At 47.7% G+C, this 20,462-nt stretch overlaps 1 protein-coding gene across 1 annotated transcript in view; it reads right to left on the bottom strand.

The window, feature by feature from the left end:
- Window positions 1–5,047, bottom strand: part of LOC143975761 (uncharacterized) — a 69,653-nt gene extending 64,606 nt beyond the window's left edge. The window contains exon 1 of the mRNA XM_077478279.1: window positions 4,842–5,047. The gene's annotated coding sequence lies outside the window, so the exon portion shown is untranslated. The remainder of the gene's footprint in view (window positions 1–4,841) is intronic.
- Window positions 5,048–20,462: the final 15,415 nt, after the last annotated feature.

The following is a 20,462-nucleotide window of genomic DNA, read 5'->3' as shown; positions in this document are numbered from 1 at the left end:
AGATTACCAGGTCCAACAGAGCATCATTCCTAGTTGGGGCCTCAATAAACTGGACCACAAAATTTTCCTGTAATAGGTTTATACATTTTTGCCCTTTAACTGTCCCAGCAGTGCCATTACCCCAGTCAATTTCTGGATAGTTAAAATCCCCCATTATTATCACTGTCCCAGCCCTTGTAGCCCTTTCTATCTGTGCAAGGAGCTGAGTCTCCTCATTAACATTGGGTGGTCTATAACAAACTCCAATGATTAACTTTGAACTACGCGCATCTGTATGCAGTTCCACCCATAATGCCTCAGACTCATCACACTCTCCATCCACCAGGTCCTCTTTCTCACTCGTTTTGGGATCACTTCTCACATACAGACAGACCCCTCCACCTTTCCTCTTTACTCTGCCTTTCCGAAAGAGTGCATAGCCAGGAATTTTAATAGCCCAGTCATGTGAGGAATGAAGCCAAGTTTCAGCAATACCGATTACATCATAGCTCTCCTGATGCACCAAAGCTTCCAACTCACCTATTTTGCTTGGCAGACTTCTGGCATTGGCGAACAAAAATTTTTAATGTATTAATATATTTTGACCGGTCACATACTATCCTCTTGGGTGTTCCAAGATTACAACTAGGACTTGCTACTATATTTACCTTGGGTTTATGTGCTTTGGTTACCCTACCACTAATGCCCCCAATATTACCCTCTGGAATATGCTCCACGCTGACTATCTCTATCTCTGAACCCTCTCCCCCATCACCTAGTTTAAAAAACCCTCTACTGGGTTCAGAGCATGCAGACAGCACGCACAAGCTCCTAACACTGACTGCAAGCTCTATTATAAAAGATAGATATATCGCTAGCTATATAGGTGAATATAGCATTGTATACTGCGGTCAGGGCACGCAGACAACAACCACTACAGAAGAGCAAGAACGAAAAATCGGCCGATAATGATCGGTGTGTACTGTGTTGAAGGTACACAGAACACCCACTAACTGCTACAGATGCCAACACACTACACAAGGCCGCCGCGCTGGCGGCCTTATATAGTGTGGGGTGTGTACTACACAGCCTGAGCTATGATTGGCCACAGGCATCCTGCCTGTGGCCAATCATGGCTCTCCTCGCTGCCGGCGCTGTGATTGGCCAAGCATGTGGGGTCACAGTGCATGCTTGGCCAATCATGAGCCAGCAATGCACTGCGCCATCGCAGTGCATTGTGGGCCGTGAGCGCCACACGAATTTGGCGCGAACGGCCCATAACGTTCGGAATTCGCCGAACGGGCGAACAGCTGATGTTCGAGTCGAACGTATGTTCGACTCGAACACGAAGCTCATTCCTACTGGTGGGGAAAACAACAGTACGCTACCCAACTGGATACTTAACCAGAAATATTATTTACTGCAAAATATTTAGACAGGAGGTTACAGAAATTGTGCTGTCATCCCAACGTAGGACGATGGCACAATATATTTCAATGTAAAAATATAAAAACAATATTAACTGTATATGTATAATATATATATATATATATATATATATATATATATATATATATATATATATATATATATATATATATATATATATATATATATATATATATATATATATATATATGTCAGGAGTCCGTCCGTTCTGCACGATCGGGTCTCCGTTCGCGCACGCGCATTCGTGCCGCGGGTCGTCGTGGGCATGCGCGTCTCTCGTTCGGATGTGCGCGCGGCACACGCACGCACGTGTGCGCGTTAACGCTATTGGCGCCAGTGGCCCTTTTTAAAGGAACAGCTGCAGATGTTCCGTGCTGTTCGTCTGCAGCTTGTGCCTGAAGTAACCTGTTTATCTGTCTGCTACCTGTCTGATACCTGACCCGGCTCCGTCTGACCTTGTTGACTTCTCCTGCTCCGACCCCGGCTTGTTTGACCCTTCTTGAACTGTTTACCCGTTGCCGAACCTCTGCTTGTGCCTGACACCTCTGCTGACTCCTGCCTGCTTCTGCATCTGCTACCCCTCATCCTGAGAGCCATCCATCCTGTTCCACGGTCTGCAGTCTCCTCCTAGCTTCTCTCCTGCTACAGTGAGTTCCTGCTCCAGAGGATCCTCTTCTACTCGGTACCTGCTGCTGCACCTGGCTGGACTCTCCTACCCGCTGTGCTCCGGTCTCCCTGTTCCCATTCCAGCGAGACCAGAACCAGAGCCGTAAGGGAGGTCCCCTTCCACTAAGTCAGACTCACCATCTGAAAACCTTAACAATATATATATATATATATATATATGCCCTAGCGTTGGTTTTCGTCTGTCGGACTAGCGTACAGACGAACTGATTTTTTGACCGGACTCGAGTCCTTCGGAAAGATTTGAAACATGTTTTATTTCTAGGTCCGTCTGACTTTTTGAGGAATAAAAAGTCCGCTGGAGCCCACACACGAACGTAATATCCGACGGATTCATTCCATCGGACCTAGTCCGTAAAAAAGTCCGGTCGTGTGTACGCGGCATAACGGTTCACTTTATATTAGTTTGTCACTATTTTTGACATTATTTGCCTTTATAGTTTGTGTTTCAATTGATATTTCATTTCCACTATATACTTTTTTTTATTAGAAGTTTATGAGATTTAGCGCCACTATTTGTTTCCACCAGCCTGGCATTGTCAGACATGTTGTGGTGCCAACTGCTGAATCTGTAAGCCGGCGGGCACCACAACAAGCTTGCCGGTACCAAACGGTGGACTGTCAGTAAAACCAGCAATAGAAAACTCAGCTTGGCCTCAGTCAACTGTCAGTAACACAAGCAATGCAAAATTACGCCCACTAATCACTAATACTTTGCCAGTTGGCACACAGAATCGCAGACAGTCTCTCACTGACTCACCATTACCTGCTATGAAGAGCAGAATGCCAGCAGTCTGAGCAGGGGTAAGTCTGAGGACTCTCTGAGACTCTCTGAGACTAGGCCAGAAGAGAAAGGGGGACATACCTGGACAGGACAGTGGCAGTTCATCCATGTGGGGGGGGGGGGGCAGCGGCTACACAGCACTTAACAAGCACTCTGCGCTCCAGGGCCCGGGCAAAGCTCCCCCCCCCCAAGCCCAAGGTTGGAGTGGCACTGCAAGCCAATGGGAATACATGGTGTGCAGTGGGCAGGAATACACACACCGCCGGCTGCCACTGTGCTGCCTGGTGATAGATCTCTCAGCCTTCAGCCCGAGCCCGATAGACCGGCCTGGCGGTGTACCACAACATGCGTACATTTAGGCCTACTGACTGCAGTGCTGCCTGCCACTGGTGCCATGTGTGGCTGCAGAGCAGGGACACCGTGCATTTCATTTTTTCCCATTTGAACAGCCCTGACCCCCCCCCTTATCTACGCCCCCTGACAAAGCTCATAAAATCTTTAACAAGATAATATCACTGGTGAATACCCTTCCCTCCTCCCACCCCAAATTCTTCAAGAATAAACCTCTTCCCACCCCATATGACATCCCCCCAGGATTGCGCCCCATGGGTCGATGTCAGATCAGTGTACTGGCCTCCTGCGGGTACCATTTGTCCTCTGTGACCAGCAGATGGCATGACAGTTGTACACAATGAAAGTCTTTGATTCGTGCTTTACTATTGTGATGAGCTCTGAGATTGGTTACAGTCATCACATGGTACAGACAGGGCCAATCACAGCCCATCTGTACCATATGATTAGCTGTGGCCAATCACAGCTAATCACAATAGTAAACACTGTATCAGCAGTTTTCATTCAGAAAACAAAAAAAATGTTTGCTTATGACTGTAAAATTCACAGTTATAAGCAATCATAGTGTGTAAAGACAATACAAAAAAAAATCCAGATCGCTTCCCAAGTGTAGTACATTGTTACTGTGCTAACACTGTATTGCTCTGGTCACTGTATGTAAAAAAAAAAAAAATGCAATAAAAAACTATTCAAAAAATAAAAAAAAATAAAAAAAAATCGGCCTGGGCAGAAAGGGGGTAACAGTGTCTGGTATTGAAGGGGTTAAAGCATTTTTCTCCCTTCAGGACACTCGGTATGGGTTTACATTGATAGTTCCTACAAGCCCTTTACTGATCCCTCTCTATGCATTTTATCAGCATTGATCCCTATGATTTCCCTGTCACAGATAAAGCACAATATGGCTGCTGGGAACCCAATCTTTTTTTTTTTTAACGAGGGGGGCTGACTTATCCAAACACCCCCCTTATTGGCCCTTATAAGCCACATGAAGTTCAAAGAAAGTGCATTCCGGTCATTCAGCTGCCATGGTGGCAAAATTGCCTATTAGTTTTCTGGATCTGCAACCAGGAACATGGTGGGTTTGCCTCAATGTTAGTCCCAAATCCAAATCTGATCCCTACACTAGATAATAGTCTCTTATGTGGGCACCCCCCTCCTGACTCCAATCGGTTCCACACCTGCCTTCGGGGAGGTGAGGGCACTATCTTCATCAGCTGTCTATGGGTCACATACGCCCCCTTCTGCTTTGACCTTTGGGTCAGAACACGCAAACTCCCAAAGTAATGGCCGACTTCTCTCAACTTCATCATCAACACATCTGGACAGTAACCCTCACCCCCCTCCCCCTTTTCAGGGATGTGCAAAGCAAAATAATGGACGTTCACTTTAAGCACTAAAACCTTTCACAGTAATCCCTGCAACCTTCTCAGGACTTACACTCACAGAGTCCACCATCATGGATCCAGCAAATAATGGACTTTTATTGTTGAGGAAAAAAACCTTTCACATGCATAGGACCCCTTTGAAGTTCACACAAAGGCACCTCATCTTTCAGTAGTAACCAATTGGACACATATATCAGAAGAGGACTTACTTCTCAGCAGAGATCAGAAGACTCCAAGCAGAAGAAGCTCCTCTTGTGCCAGTTGGATCCTTCACCAGTCTTGAGATTGAGCTCCAAATGTAGAGTTTTTCCAGGACTCCGTTGTGACAGACTCACCTCTCAGCAGAATCAGTTTTAGGTTTTTTTTTGCTCATTTTTATCCTCCCACAAGTGAAGGTGACACGGTGTCCGGCCCATACAGGTGTTGTCATAACAAGGAACCCAACGACTGTTAGCCATTGCAGTTTATCAGTTCATACATCTTTATTTCCTCTTAACTGCCAAATGGGTCCTATCAGTAACTGGCTTGTGTCCATGTCGTGGAGATTTTACTATATGGACTATGGACTCGTGCTTACATTTTATTCTAGGATGTGTGTTTTATAGATTGTGTGCGGGCGTTGGCTGGTTTGTAAGTATCAAGCGCAATGCGCTGAGCTTCTTCCCTTCAAATGTCTATGAACGTTAGAGAAGTGAAGTCCACATTACGAGAGAAAACGTGTTATATCTCTGCTGTGGCTACGCTATGACTTTTGGATACATATCTGCTTTTATAAGAGGACATGACTAGGGGATGTGCTTACTTGTGAGGCTCTTCTATAACCACTTATACTCTATATTACTTATCTAACAAATGGCCAGACGACACGTTATCCTCTTTGGAGTCGAACGGCCATAGCAGCCCATTTTTTATTACAAACATATATGAAAAATACAAAAATACTCTGAAACATAACTTAAATGCATATAAATACATTTTCAACAAACATATACAGTGGTGTGAAAAAGTGTTTGCCCCCTTCCTCATTTCCTGTTCCTTTGCATGTTTGTCAGACTTAAGTGTTTCGGAACATCAAACCAATTTAAACAATAGTCAAGGACAACACAAGTAAACACAAAATGCAATTTGTAAATGAAGGTGTTTATTATTAAAGGTGAAAAAAAATCCAAACCATCATGGCCCTGTGTGAAAAAGTGATTGCCCCCTAAACCTAATAACTGGTTGGGCCACCCTTAGCAGCAACAACTGCAACCAAGCGTTTGCGATAACGTGCAATGAGGCTTTTACAGCGTCCTGGAGGAATTTTGGCCCACTCATCTTTGCAGAATTGTCCTAATTCAGTTACATTAGAGGGTTTTCCAGCATGAACGGCCTTTTTAAGGTCATACCACAACATCTCAATAGGATTCAGGTCAGGACTTTGGCTAGGCCACTCCAAAGTCTTCATTTTGTTTTTCTTCAGCCATTCGGTGGTGGACTTGCTGGTGTGTTTAGGATCATTGTCCTGCTGCAGAACCCAAGTTCGTTTCAGCTTGAGTACACGAACAGATGGTCGGACATTCTCCTTCAGGATCTCTTGGTAGACAGCAGAATTCATAGTTCCTTTTATCACGGCAAGTCTTCCAGGTCCTGAAGCAGCAAAACAGCCCCAGACCATCACACTACCACCACCATATTTTACTGTTGGTATAATGTTCTTTTTATGAAATGCAGTGTTCCTTCTACGCCAGATATACTTGGACACACACCTTCCAAAGAGTTCCACTTTTGTCTCATCGGTCCACAGAATGTTGTCCCAAAAGTCTTGGGGATCATCAAGATGTGTTGTGGAGAAATTGAGACGAGCTTTGATGTTCTTTTTGCTCAGCAGTGGTTTTCTCCTTGGAACTCTGCCATGCAGGCCATTTTTGCCCAGTCTTTTCCTGATGGTGGAGGCATGAACGCTGACCTTAACTGAGGCAAGTGAGGCCTGCAGTTCCTTGGACGTTGTTGTGGGGTCACTTGTGACCTCTTGGATGAGTCGTCGCTGCGCTCTTGGGGTAATTTTGAGCGGCCGGCCACTCCTGGGAAGGTTCACCACTGTTCCATGTCTTCGCCATTTGTGGATAATGGCTCTCACTGTGGTTCACTGGATTCCCAAAGCTTTGGAAATGGCTTTATAACCCTTTCCAGACCGATAGATCTCAATTACTTTCTTTCTCAATTGTTCCTGAATTTCTTTGGGTCTCGGCATGGTGTGTAGCTTTTAAGGATCTTCTGGTGGACCTTACTGTGTCAAGCAGCTCCTATTTAAGTGATGCCTTGATTGTGAACAGGTGTGGCAATAATCAGGCCTGGGTGTGGCTAGAGAAATTGAACTCAGGTGTGGACAACCACAGTTATAGTATGTTTTAACAAGGGGGGCAATCACTTTTTCACACAGGGCCATGATGGTTTGGATTTTTTTTTCACCTTTAATAATAAACACCTTCATTTACAAATTGCATTTTGTGTTTACTTGTGTTGTCCTTGACTATTGTTTAAATTGGTTTGATGTTCCGAAACACTTAAGTGTGACAAACATGCAAAGGAACAGGAAATGAGAAAGGGGGCAAACACTTTTTTCACACCACTGTATATAAATCAAATATATATATATACATCCGGCATTAACCCATTTTTTGATCTAGAGGTCTTTGAAGGTAAATTAGAATTTTTTTTTTTTAATACGAACTTTTATTGAGACATAAAAAAAAAAGAATAGGCACACACAGTAAGCGACTGATTGCTCCAGAACATGAGCATCACATCACAGTAAACAGAGCGACAACAGTACATTGAGTGCATTAATGGAGTTACAAGCTTCCTAGTGCATAACAGAAGATTGTCTGAAAAGTACCTGCAACCCAACCATTTAGTCATCGTTCGTGGGGGTATGGAAAGCAAGGAAACAATCAGGGTAAGAGCGTCCCCCAACTCTACCGCGTACTGGAGTAGCAACTGTGCCGCTATATAGGTATCCGAGTATGGATATGCCATTGAAAACATAAGAAAGACAAGAAAAACAGCAAAAAACATAAACTAAACTGTAAAATTATAATAATTGCTCCAGAAGGTACGGGGCTAAAAAACCATTGATCCGAGTCGGTACCCCTATTTGGGGTGAGAAGACTCCGAGCCTGTCCCAGCCTACAGGTCTACGGCCTCAGGGAGTCCAGGACTTCCACTAAAGATCGTACACCTGCATGGTGTCTCCATAATTGTATGAAAAAGCCTCTCCATTAACTGTATGGCAGCCATTCTCTTAAGTACCTGATCCCATGTGACCGTAGGAGAGCGCCAGAATAGGGCAATCGACCAGTGTACTGCACTAAAGAGGGTATGGGAACGTTTTTGGTCGGGGGGGGGGGGGTAGAACCTGGGATATCAGCGAAGAAAAGGCACATTTGGAAGGTAAGCGTGATAGGGGTGCCAATAATCCTCGATACCCTATCCTGCACTCTTTGCCAGAGGGTCCTGAGAGCCGGACAGCTCCAAAATATATGAAGGTGAGTACCCGAGTCGGGGCAACCCCTGAAAACAAGATCCAGAAACGGTGGGGAAGAATGTATGAATTTTCGCGGGGGTGTAATACCACCTGGTATGTAGCTTCACCACCGTTTCCTTCACCGCCTCGGACCTGGTGCACTTGTGCATATTAGAAATTCTGCGAGTCCACTCCTCCGGGGAGACCTCCTCTCCCGTCTCCAGCTCCCACTTAAGTATGGCCGCAGATTTCTCCAAGAGGCCCACGCCTGCAAGGGATGAGTATATAATGGAGATACCACCCCTATTCCATAGATTCCGGGCCACAGAGTCTCTCAAAAAAGGTTTCAGTCCCCCCAGGTGGCCCTTGGGAAGTAGGTATTATAAAAGTGCCTAATTTGCAAGTAACGGAAAAATTCTGAATTCGGGGAGGGCGTGGGAGGTCCGGAGAGATCCGAAAGACCGAAAAGTCCCCCTGACATGCAGGGAACCATAGGTGAGCAGATCCCCCCGGGCCCATAATTCAAAACTATTTTGGTCATGAAGGGCAGCCGGGAACTCTGGATTCCCGATAAAAGAGGCCATCCTTGGGTTGGGGGGGGCGAAGTGAGAATTTCCCACAGTACAGAGACCATAGGCGAAGTGACTGCCTGAGTTCAGGGCCGAGATCTCTTTTATATGTAAGGTTTTATTCCAAAGTAGGCCGGGGAGGTAATAGGGGGTCACCGAGGAGCCAGGGTATAGTCCTCGGGGAATAGTGCCATTGAGCTAGTTGAAGGAATCTGGCTGAGAGATAGTATAACCAGATATTCGGTAAATTTGAATTTTAACCCACCAGTTGTATCGGTAAACCATAAACAGGCCCCCCCGCCGTGTAATTACGCAAGCTCAGGGACAAACCAGCAACTTCCTTCCAGATACAACCTCCTCCATTCCATTATTAACATTTTAAGGGGGAAAAAAGGACACCCCTACCTCCATCTGTGCCCAACCCCCTTAAACCTCCGTTATTTTTTCCAGCACCACCGTCAAAGACCCCATAGACCTAACGCTGCTACGACAACTAATTCCCCCTAACCTACCCAAATAACTAAAAATGAAGCAAACCGCCACCCCGAAAACAAGAAAAAACACACCCCCGCATACCACTACACCTTGACTCACTGAAAAATCACAAGTAGGGAGGGAGGGTGGGAAAAAACTTTCCTCCTGCTTCCTATTCCTCGGCGCGAACTGAAACTCTGCGCGCCGACTCCGCCCCCTTATCACGTCATCCCCCCCCCCCCCACTCAAGGGCCCGCCTCCTATTCACTTTTCTTTCAGCCCATCCGATCCTCACAGCCCCCACCCTCGTCATGTCGGCCCTCCCCCTAATTTTAGTGTCCGGGCCATTTCTTTGATATCTGACACGAACGTGAGAAAAATCAAAAGTGCTAATTTTAAAGGCTTATATGCAAGTTATTGTCATAAAAAGAGTTTGGGGACCCGGGTCCTGCCCCAAGGGGACATGGATCAATGCAAAAAAAAAAAAAAAGTTTTAAAAACGCCCGTTTTTTTTTCGGGAGCAGTGGTTTTAATATTGATTAAAATGAAACAATAAAAGTGTAATATTCCTTTAACTCTTTCATAATTAAGCCTATTTCTGACTTTTGGTGTTTATACGTTAAAGTCCCTATTTTTTCCTTGAAAATTACTTAGAACCCCCAAACATTATATATATATATATATATATATAAAAATAGATAAAAATAGATATAAATATATATATATATATATATATATATATATATATATATATATATATATATAAAAATAGATAAAAATAGATATAAATATATATATATATATATATATATAAAAATAGATAAAAATAGATATAAATATATATATATATATATAATGTTTGGGGGTTCTAAGTAATTTTCAAGGAAAAAATAGGGACTTTAACGTATAAACACCAAATGTAAATATATATATTTATTTTTATCTATATATATATATATATATATATATAGATATAGATATAGATATATATATAATGTTATATAATGTTATAATATATATATATATATATATATATTATTATTATTATTATTATTTTTAGCAGAAAATCTAGATAATAAAACGGCGATTGTTGCAATATTTTATGTCGCACGGTATTTGTGCAGCGGTGTTTAAAACGCAACTTTTTGGGGAAAAGGGGACACATTCATGAATTTTACAAAAAAAAACAAAACAGTAAGGTTATTCCCAATTTTTTTTTTGTATAATGTGAAAGATGATGTTTTACGCCGAGTAAATAGATACCAAAACATGTCACGCTTTATAATTGCGCGCACTCGTGGAATGGCGACACAAACTTTGGGACCTAAAAGTCTCCATAGGCGAAGCTTTAAATTTTTTTTTTTTTTTTTTTTACGGTTACCAGGTTAGAGTTACAGAGGAGATCTAGGGCTAGAATTATTGCTCTCGCTCTGAAAATCGCAGCGATATGTCACATGTGTGATTTGAACATCGTTTACATATGCGGAAGCGACTTCCGTATGCGTTTTCTTTGCTACGCGAGCTCGCGGTGACGGGGGCAGTTTGAATTTTTTTTTATTATTTATTTATTTTATTTATTTTTATATTATTATATTGTGTTTTAAAAAATAAAAAAAAAAGATCACTTTTATTGCTGTTGTGTGGTTGAACTTGATGGACATGTGTCTTTTTTCAACCTAACTATGTAACAAGGAATGTAAACCTCCTTTGTGACAGTAATAGGTGGTGACAGGTCCTCTTTATGGAGGGATCGGGGGGGGGGGGGTCTAAAAGACTCCAAATCCCTCCTTTGCACTTCAAAGTATTCAGATCACTGAAAACGGTGTATCTGAATACTGTATATTTTTTTTAATCCGGCGTCATTGGCAGCCGAGCAAACAGGAAGTGACGTTGTGGCGTCGCTTCCGTGTTTACATCCAGGAGAGTGGAACAAAGTCGTTTCCGGCTTCGTTACACTCTGTCATTAGCCGCCGGATCGTTGATCGGCTCTCCAGTGCCACCAGGAGGCCCGGGAAGAGCGGCGGGAGGGGGGACATCCCCTCCCGCTCCTCCGGGATAACAACCGAGCAGCTTTTAGCCGCATCGGTTGTTATCCTCTGAAAGCCAATCACCAGCTCTAAACAACGGACCGGTACCGGGATGATGCCTGCATGCATCATCCCGGTATAACCCCCAAAAGCCGAGTACACACATCTGCGTACACTTGGCGGAAATTGGTTAAATTTCATACCTGGGGGGTGTCTATAGTATGCCTGTAAAGTGGCGCATGTTTCCTGTGTTTAGAACAGTCCGAGAGCAAAATTACATTTCTAAAGGAAAAAAAGTCATTTAAAACTGCTTGTGGCTGTAATGTAATGTTGATAGAGAGTCATGGGCTAAAGCGTTATGCAAGACATCTATAGCAGACCTAGTTAGGGAAGAAACCTCCCCCGATACACCTGCTACCCAATCAGAAGAACTATTAAGTTCCTTCCGGAAAGAGCTAGCGGATACATTTGAATCATTCCGTTCTTTCTTGGATAAACATCCGGTGGCACAGTCAAACAGTGGTGACAATTCACCATCCTGTTCTCGCCCACGTGTCTCTGCACTGAGAAGTGACAGTGATTCAGAGGACGAGGAGAAAGGTGCTTCCCCAGGTTCTGAGGAAGAGGATGTCAGGTCACCTTGAGGCCAGGTGACAGATGCACCCCGTAGGGATCAGGAGTGCACCGCAAGGTTGTGGACCCTACGGCTGACTGCTGTGGACGGGGGTCAAGGTGATAAGGATGGCAGGGCCACCAGAACACCAAGATGGATCCAACCGGAGTTAGAGTGTAAGATTCCCTGGGGCGCGGAGTCTAAGAGCCAGCAGGTGTTCACCAGAGCCTCTAGTGGTGAGGATGGACTTGGCTGCAACTGGCTCCAGGTCGCGACCCCCAGGGTCCCCCAGCTCACACCCACAGTAGGCAACAGGAGGATAGGGATGGTGAGGGACAAGCCAATGTCGGGGCCACAAGCAGACAGGAATAGTCAGGGACACGCCAAAAGGTCAGGATCACAGGCAAACAGGGATAGTCAAGGACACGCCAAAGTCGGTAACATAACAACAGAAGAGCACACGGTAGGTAACAGTAAGCTAACGCACAAAGTTTGATCAGCAGGGTTGGCCTGCAGTGCACAGGTTAATATAGAGTTCTCTGATAGGAGCTAGGGTGTAGCCATGCCAGAGGATGGATTACAATAGCAGTCAGGTGAGGGTCGGCTGGTCTCTAGAGATGAACACATGGAGACAGGTAAGCAGACGAACTCTATTGCATAACCATGACAGAGGAGGAAGAAGAGAAGTTTCTTCTCACTATAGACTGTCTTTGGAAGATGTAGATGATCTGTTAAAGACAATACATACAACCTTAAGCATCAAGGAGGACAAGGCTCAACTGTCCTTGCATGATAGGATGTATCGGGGCATGGGGGAAGTAAAACACTGGGTATTCCCAGTCCAGGTCTGGAATAAGAAGCCAAAGCTTGATGCAGCTTTTTCACAGGTGTCCAGAAACACGGACTTAGCCTTCAAGGACATGGGTGTCATGAAAAGACCCCATGGAAAAAAAGAGCAGACTCCCTATTAAAAAGGCATGGGATTCTACTCTAGCCCATTTAAAACCAGCAATGGCATCAACTGTGGTGGCTAGGAATCTGGAACATTGGCTTGAGCAATTAAAAACGCACATTGAAGCAGGCACGCCTCGCAAGGACCTGTTAGACACACTGCCTGTGCTGCAGAAAGCCGCAGGGTACATGGCAGATGCCTCTGCCGAATCTATTAAAATGTCGGCCCTGGTGAACTCAGCCCGCAGAGCCTTATGGGTGAAGACATGGGCAGGGGATACGGCTTCAAAAGCTAAATTATGTGGGTTACCTTTTGAAGGGAACTTAGTTTTTGGGCCTGACTTGGAAACCGTTGCTCGACAGAATGGCAGACAAGAAAAAGGCATTTCCAATAAAAAAAGAAGGTTATGCCACAGTCCAAGAAAGATTTTCATTCTTTTCAACAGGACGAGGAAAAGAAGGAGACAGGATATAAAAGACCCTGGAGGTCCCAAAGAGCAAGGGGGAAGTCAGGAGTATTATTCCGATCTCCTGGCCAAGCCGCTAAGAACCAGTGACTGTCATCCGGCAGTGGGAGGAAAGCTACAGACCTTTTTCCACAGTTGAAGACAGCGACCTCCAGTAGGGATGAGCTTCGTGTTCGAGTCGAACATACGTTCGACTCGAACATCGGCTGTTCACCCGTTCGGCGATTACCGAACGTTATGGGCCATTCGTGCAAAAATTCGTGTGGCGCTCACGCCCCACAATGCACTGCGCCATCGCAGTGCATTGCTGGCTCATGATTGGCCAAGCATGCACTGTGACCTCGCATGTTTGGCCAATCACAGCGCCGGCAGTGAGGAGAGCCATGATTGGCCACAGGCAGGATGCCTGTGGCCAATCATAGCTCAGGCTGTGTAGTATATGCCCCACACTATATAAGGCCGCCAGCGCGGCGGCCTTGTGTAGTGTGTTGGCGTCTGTAGGAGTTAGTTGGTGTTCTGTGTACCTTCAACACAGTATACACCGTTCGTTATCGGCCGATTTTGCATTCTTGCTCTTCTGTAGTGGTTGTTGTCTGCGTGCCCTGACCGCAGTATACACCGCTATATCCACCTATATAGCTAGCTATCTTGCTCTTTTTAAATAGAGTTGCAGTCAGTTGTAGGAGATTGTGTGTGCTGTCTGCGTGCCCTGACCACAGTATACACTGCTATATCCACCTATATAGCTAGCTATCTTGCTCTTTTTAAATAGAGCTTACAGTCAGTTGTAGGAGATTGTGCGTGCTGTCTGCGTGTCCTGACCACAGTATACACCGTTATATCCACCTACATAGCTCTTCTCTAATTGAGCCATCTGCAAGAGTTAGTGGGTGTTGTGTGTGCCTCCAGCACAATATACACTACCCAATTGCTGGTTTTCCCATCTCCCTTCAGGCCATTACCATGTCTGGAAGGCCAGCAAGGAGAGGCAGACAGGCACGAGCCGATAAAAGAGGGCAAGCAGGCTCTGTGTCTAGAGACAACAGTGCTGGTCGTGGACGCGGTGCATCGTCATTATCAGCACGTGGCCAAGGGACACGCTTGTCCTTCTTTTCGGCAGCTGGACGTGTTGAGCCGCAACATGCTGAAGACTTGGTAGAGTGGATGACCAAGCCTTCTTCCTCCTCCTCATCCTCTCTCACCCAGTCTCAGGGTACTAGCAAAGCAGCTGCCAACGTATCTTCTTCCCTCCTCTTAATGTCATCATCAGTGACTCCTTCCCTAGACCCACCACGTCCTCCTGAGGAGTCCCCTGAACTCTTTGAGCACAGTGTTGGGTACATGCTCCAGGAGGATGCCCAGTGTTTTGTAGGCTCTGATGATCATACTCAGCTAGAGGAAGGCAGTAGCGTGAGCGCAATGAGAGGGGATGCTCAAGAAGGACAGCAGTCTGGCAGTTATGTTCCACAAGCTGCAGCATACTGCCAGGTTTGCTCCAGCGATGAAGAGGGAGGGGATGATGAGGGCACTGACTCCATGTGGGTGCCTGGTAGGAGAGAGGAGAAGGAGGAGGAGGAGGCACATGTCCATTGAGGCAGGATGCCCTCCGGGGGTCAGCTTAGAGGCAGCACACCGACTGAATCACACCGCAGAGCTCCGCCTGTGCAGGGCGCTGCCTCTGCGCATTATTCTAAAAGTTCTTTGGTGTGGGCCTTTTTTGAGACGAGTGCATCAGATCGCACCGCTGCTATTTGCAACATATGTCTCAAGCGTATCTCGCGTGGCCAAAACATCAGCCGCTTGGGCACCACATGCTTGACCAGACATATGTTGACCTGCCATGCAGCTCGTTGGCAAGCGTACCTCAAAGACCCACACCAAAGAACAAAGCGGACCTCTCCTTGCTCGTCATCAGCTGGGATCTCCAACCCCACTAGACCTTCAGTCCTCTCTGAAACCTGCTCTGAGAGGAATGAAGGTGTAGAATTAGGTGTGTCACAGCCAAGTGCTTCCGGGCACTCTGCTAGCAGTACACCCACGTCCGATTATAGCAGGCAAATGTCCCTGCCCCAGCTGCTGGACCGCCGAAAGAAGTTCACTCCCAGCCATCCACATGCCCAGCGGTTGAATGCTAGCTTGGCTAAATTGCTAGCACTTCAACTGCTGCCTTTTCAGTTAGTAGACTCGGCCCCCTTCCATGAGTTTGTACAATGTGCGGTTCCTCAGTGACAGGTCCCCAAACGCCACTTTTTCTCACGGAAGGCGATTCCGGCTCTCTACCGGCATGTGGAAGGCAATTTCCTTGCCTCGCTGAACAGGGGGCGGTCAGCGGTAAGGTGCATATTACCGCTGACTCATGGTCCAACAGGCATGGACAGGGACGTTACCTGTCTTTCACCACCCATTGGGTCACTCTTCTGGCAGCTGGGAAGGATGCAGGACAAGGTGCAGTAGTGTTGGAGGTTGTTCCGCTACCACGCCTCCAAAATGCTACTATTGGTTGTGACACACCTCTCTCCTCCACCCCCTCCTCTTTTTCTTACTCCATGGTAGGGATGAGCTTCGTGTTCGACTCGAACATTGGCTGTTCGTCCGTTCGGCGAAGTCCGAACATTTTGGTCCATTCGCGCCAAATTCGTGTGGCGCTCACGGCCCACAATGCACTGCGATGGCGCAGTGCATTGCTGGCTCATGATTGGCCAAGCATGCACTGTGACCCCGCATGCTTGGCCAATCGCAGCGCCAGCAGCGAGGAGAGCCATGATTGGCCACAGGCAGGATGCCTGTGGCCAATCATAGCTCAGGCTGTGTAGTGCACGTCCCACATTATATAAGGCCGCCAGCGCGGCGGCCTTGTGTAGTGTGTTGGCGTCTGAAGCAGTGGGTGTTCTGTGTACCTTCAACACAGTACACACCGATCGTTTTCGGCCGATTTTCGATCTTGCTGTTGTGTAGTGGTTGTTGTCTGCGTGCCCTGACCGCAGTATACACCGCTATATTCACCTCACCTATATAGCTAGTGATCTATCTTTTATAATAGAGCTTGCAGTCAGTAGTGTTAGGAGATAGTGCGTGCTGTCTGCGTGCTCTGTACCCAGTACATACCGCTATATCCACCTACATAGCTTTTTTCTTTTTGAGCCCACTTGCCATCTGCAGGAGTTATTGGAAGTTGTGTGTGCCTCCAGCACAGCACAGTATACATCTGTATATACCCCTTTATCTCTGGTGTTCTTTAACCACTTGCTTACTGGGCACTTAAACCCCCCTCAGTCCCAGACCAATTTTCAGCTTTCAGCGCTGATGCACTTTGAATGACAATTGCGCGGGCATACAACACTGTACCCAAATGAAATTTTTATCATTTTTTTCCCACAAATAGAGCTTTCTTTTGGTGGTATTTAGTTACAGCTCGGAGTTTTATTTTTTGCTAAACAAACAAAAAAAGATGCAAAAAAAAAAAAAATCATGTTTTAATAGTTTGTTATAAAATTTTGCAAACGGGTCATTTTTCTCCTTCATTGAAGTGCGCTGATTAGGCGGCACTGATAGGCTGCATTGGTGGGCACTGATGGGCTGCATTGGTGGGCACTGATGGGCTGCATTGGTGGGCACTGATAGGCTGCACTGGTGGGCACTGATAGGCATAGTTAAGGCGGCACTAATAGGCACAGATAAGGCGGCACCGATGGGCACAGATAAGGCGGCACTGATGGGCAAAGATGGGCACAGATAAGATGGCACAGATGGGTGGCACGGGTAAGTGGCACGGATGGGTGGCACGGATGGGCACTGATAGGTACCACTGATAGATGGGACTGATGGGCACTGATAGGTGGCACTGATAGGTGGCTCTGATAGGTGGCACTGCTGGGCACTGATGGGCGGCACTGCTGGGCACTGATGGGCGGCACTGCTGGGCACTGATGGGCGGCACTGGGGTGCAGCACCTTTGAGGCAGATTTTGGGTGGCACTGTGGGTGGCACTGCTGGGTGGCACTGTGGGTGGCACTGTGGGCACTGCTGGGTGGCACTGTGGGCACTGCTGGGTGGCACTGTGGGCACTATGGGCACTGCTGGGTGGCACTGACAGGGGGGCACTTACTTTATTTCAGGATGGCACTGCGGGTGGCAGGTGGGCACTGGCAGGGGGCAGGTGTCCGCTTGAATTGCTGGCCGTGATCGGGACTGATGTCCCAAACACGGCCGCCGGCGATCGGCTTTTTTTTTTTCTCCTCGCGCTGTCAGCGCGAGGAGGAATACTAGCCGATTACCGGCTCCGTTTTATCACATGATCAGCTGTCATTGGCTGACAGCTGATCACGTGATAAGGGGTCGGGATCGACCCCTTGCACGGATCGGTGATCAGGCGAGTCTCATGGACTCGCCGATCACAGGGTGCGCCGCGCGCCCCTCAGGGGGCGTGCAGGCCGCTCGTACACGGGACGACGTCTATTGACGGCGTCCCGGAAAAGGAGATCCGCGCTAATGCCGTCATTTGGCTATAGCGCGGATCTCAAGTGGATAATAAAGGCATCTGCAGGAGTTAGTGGGTATTGTGTGCCTCTAGCACAATATACACTACCCAACTGCTTTTTTACCCAACTCCCTTCAGGCCATTACCATGTCTGGAAGGCCAGCAAGGAGAGGCAGACAGGCGCGAGCCGATAAAAGAGGGCAAGCAGGCTCTGTGTCTAGAGACAACAGTGCTGGTTGTGGACGCGGTGCATTGTCATCAGCACGTGGCCATGGGACACGCTTGTCCTTCTTTTCGGCAGCTGGACATGTTGAGCCGCAACATGCCAACGACTTGGTAGAGTGGATGACCAAGCCCTCTTCATCCTCCTCATCCTCTCTCACCCAGTCTCAGGGTACTAGCAAAGCAGCTGCCAACGCATCGTCTTCCCTCCTCTCAATGTCATCATCAGTGACTCCTTCCCTAGACCCACCACGTCCTCCTGAGGAGTCTCCTGAACTCTTTGAGCACAGTGTTGGGTACATGCTCCAGGAGGATGCCCAGTGTTTTGTGGGCTCTGATGATGACACTCAGCTAGAGGAAGGCAGTAGTGTGAGCGCAGAGAGAGGGGATTCTCAAGAAGGACAGCAATCTGGCAGTCATGTTCCACAAGCTGCAGCATACTGCCAGGTTTGCTACAGCGATGAAGAGGGAGGGGATGATGAGGGCACTGACTCCACGTGGGTGCCTGGAAGGAGGGAGGAGGAGGAGGAGGAGGAGGAGGAGGCACATGTCCAACGAGGCAGGATGCCCTCCGGGGGCCAGCTTAGGGGCAGCACACCGACTGAATCACACCGCAGAGCTCCGCCTGTGCAGAGCGCTGCCTCTGCGCGTTATTCTAAAAGTTCTTTGGTGTGGGCCTTTTTTGAGACGAGTGCATCAGATCGCACCACTGCTATTTGCAACATATGTCTCAAGCGTATCTCGCGTGGCCAAAACATCAGCCGCTTGGGCACCACATGCTTGACCAGACATATGTTGACCTGCCATGCAGCTCGTTGGCAAGCGTACCTCAAAGACCCACACCAAAGAACAAAGCGGACCTCTCCTTGCTCGTCATCAGCTGGGATCTCCAACCCCACTAGACCTTCAGTCCTCTCTGAAATCTGCTCTGAGAGGAATGAAGGTGTAGAATTAGGTGTGTCACAGCCAAGTGCTTCCGGGAACTCTGCTAGCGGTACACCCACGTCCGATTATAGCAGGCAAATGTCCCTGCCCCAGCTGCTGGACCGGCGAAAGAAGTTCACTCCCAGCCATCCACATGCCCAGCGGTTGAATGCTAGCTTGGCTAAATTGCTAGCACTTCAACTGCTGCCTTTTCAGTTGGTAGACTCGGCCCCCTTCCGTGAGTTTGTACAATGTGCGGTTCCTCAGTGGCAGGTCCCCAAACGCCACTTTTTCTCACGGAAGGCGATTCCGGCTCTCTACCGGCATGTGGAAGGCAATGTCCTTGCCTCGCTGGACAGGGCGGTCAGCGGTAAGGTGCATATTACCACTGACTCATGGTCCAGCAGGCATGGACAGGGACGTTACCTGTCTTTCACGGCCCATTGGGTCACTCTTCTGGCAGCTGGGAAGGATGCAGGACAAGGTGCAGTAGTGTTGGAGGTTGTTCCGCCACCACGCCTCCAAATGCTACTATTGGTTTTGACACACCTCCCTCCTCCATCCCCTCCTCTTCTTCTTCCTCCATGGCCTCTTCCAGTGCTCTGTCCTCAGAACCAGCGGTGCTCCGTAGGCCTTCCAGGGGCTACGCAAGTACGCAGGCAAAACGATGCCATGCCGTGCTTGCGCTGGTTTGTTTGGGGCACAGGAGCCACACTGGGGCGGATGTTTTGTCAGCTCTGCAGGGGCAGGCTGAGAGGTGGTTGACGCCACGCCAGCTTAAGCCAGGAATGGTGGTTTGCGACAATGGCACCAACCTCCTCTCCACCCTCCGACAGGGACAACTGACCCATGTGCCCTGTGTAGCTCATGTGCTTAACCTGGCGGTGCAGCGGTTCTTGGGCAGGTACCTGGGCTTACAGGATGTCCTGAAGCAGGCCAGGAAAGTCTGTGTGCATTTCCGCCGATCATTTAATGCCTGTGCTCGGCTGGCTGAGCTCCAAAAGGAGTTGAACCTGCCCAAGAACCGCCTTATATGTGACATGCCCACCAGATGGAACTCAACATTGGCCATGCTGCAGCGGCTGCACATGCAGCAGAGGGCCATCAATGAGTACCTGTGCGACTACGACACCAGGACAGGGTCAGGGGAGCTCGGTTTTTTCTCACCACGCCAGTGGGGCATGATCAGGGATGCATGCACTGTCCTGTCACCGTTTGAGGAGGCCACAAGGATGGTGAGCAGTGACAGTGCATGCATCAGTGACACTGTACCTCTTGTCCACCTCTTGGAGGATACACTGAGTGGAATAATGGACAGGGCACTTGAGGCAGAACAGAGGCAGGAAGAGGAGGACTTCCTTGCCTCTCAAGGCCCCCTTTATCCAGACAGTGTTCCTGCTGTGCCACCCATCACACAGGAAGAGGATGAGGAGGAGGAAGAGGAGGAGGAGGATGATTGTGTCAGCATGGAGGTGGAGGCTGGCACTCAACATCAGCAGCAGCAGCAGTCTTGTAGGGATGATTTACAGTCCAGAGAAACCCGTGGACTTGTATGTGGCTGGGAGGAGGTAGCTGCGGATCATGTTGTCCTTAGTGACCCA

Source organism: Lithobates pipiens, unplaced genomic scaffold, assembly GCF_037356315.1.
Source record: "Lithobates pipiens isolate NorthernLeopardFrog02 unplaced genomic scaffold, aLitPip1_a1.2 Scaffold_13, whole genome shotgun sequence".
NCBI classification, from domain to species: Eukaryota; Metazoa; Chordata; class Amphibia; order Anura; family Ranidae; genus Lithobates; species Lithobates pipiens.
Note: the sequence above shows the minus strand (reverse complement) of the source record. Positions and strands in the feature narration are given on the sequence as shown.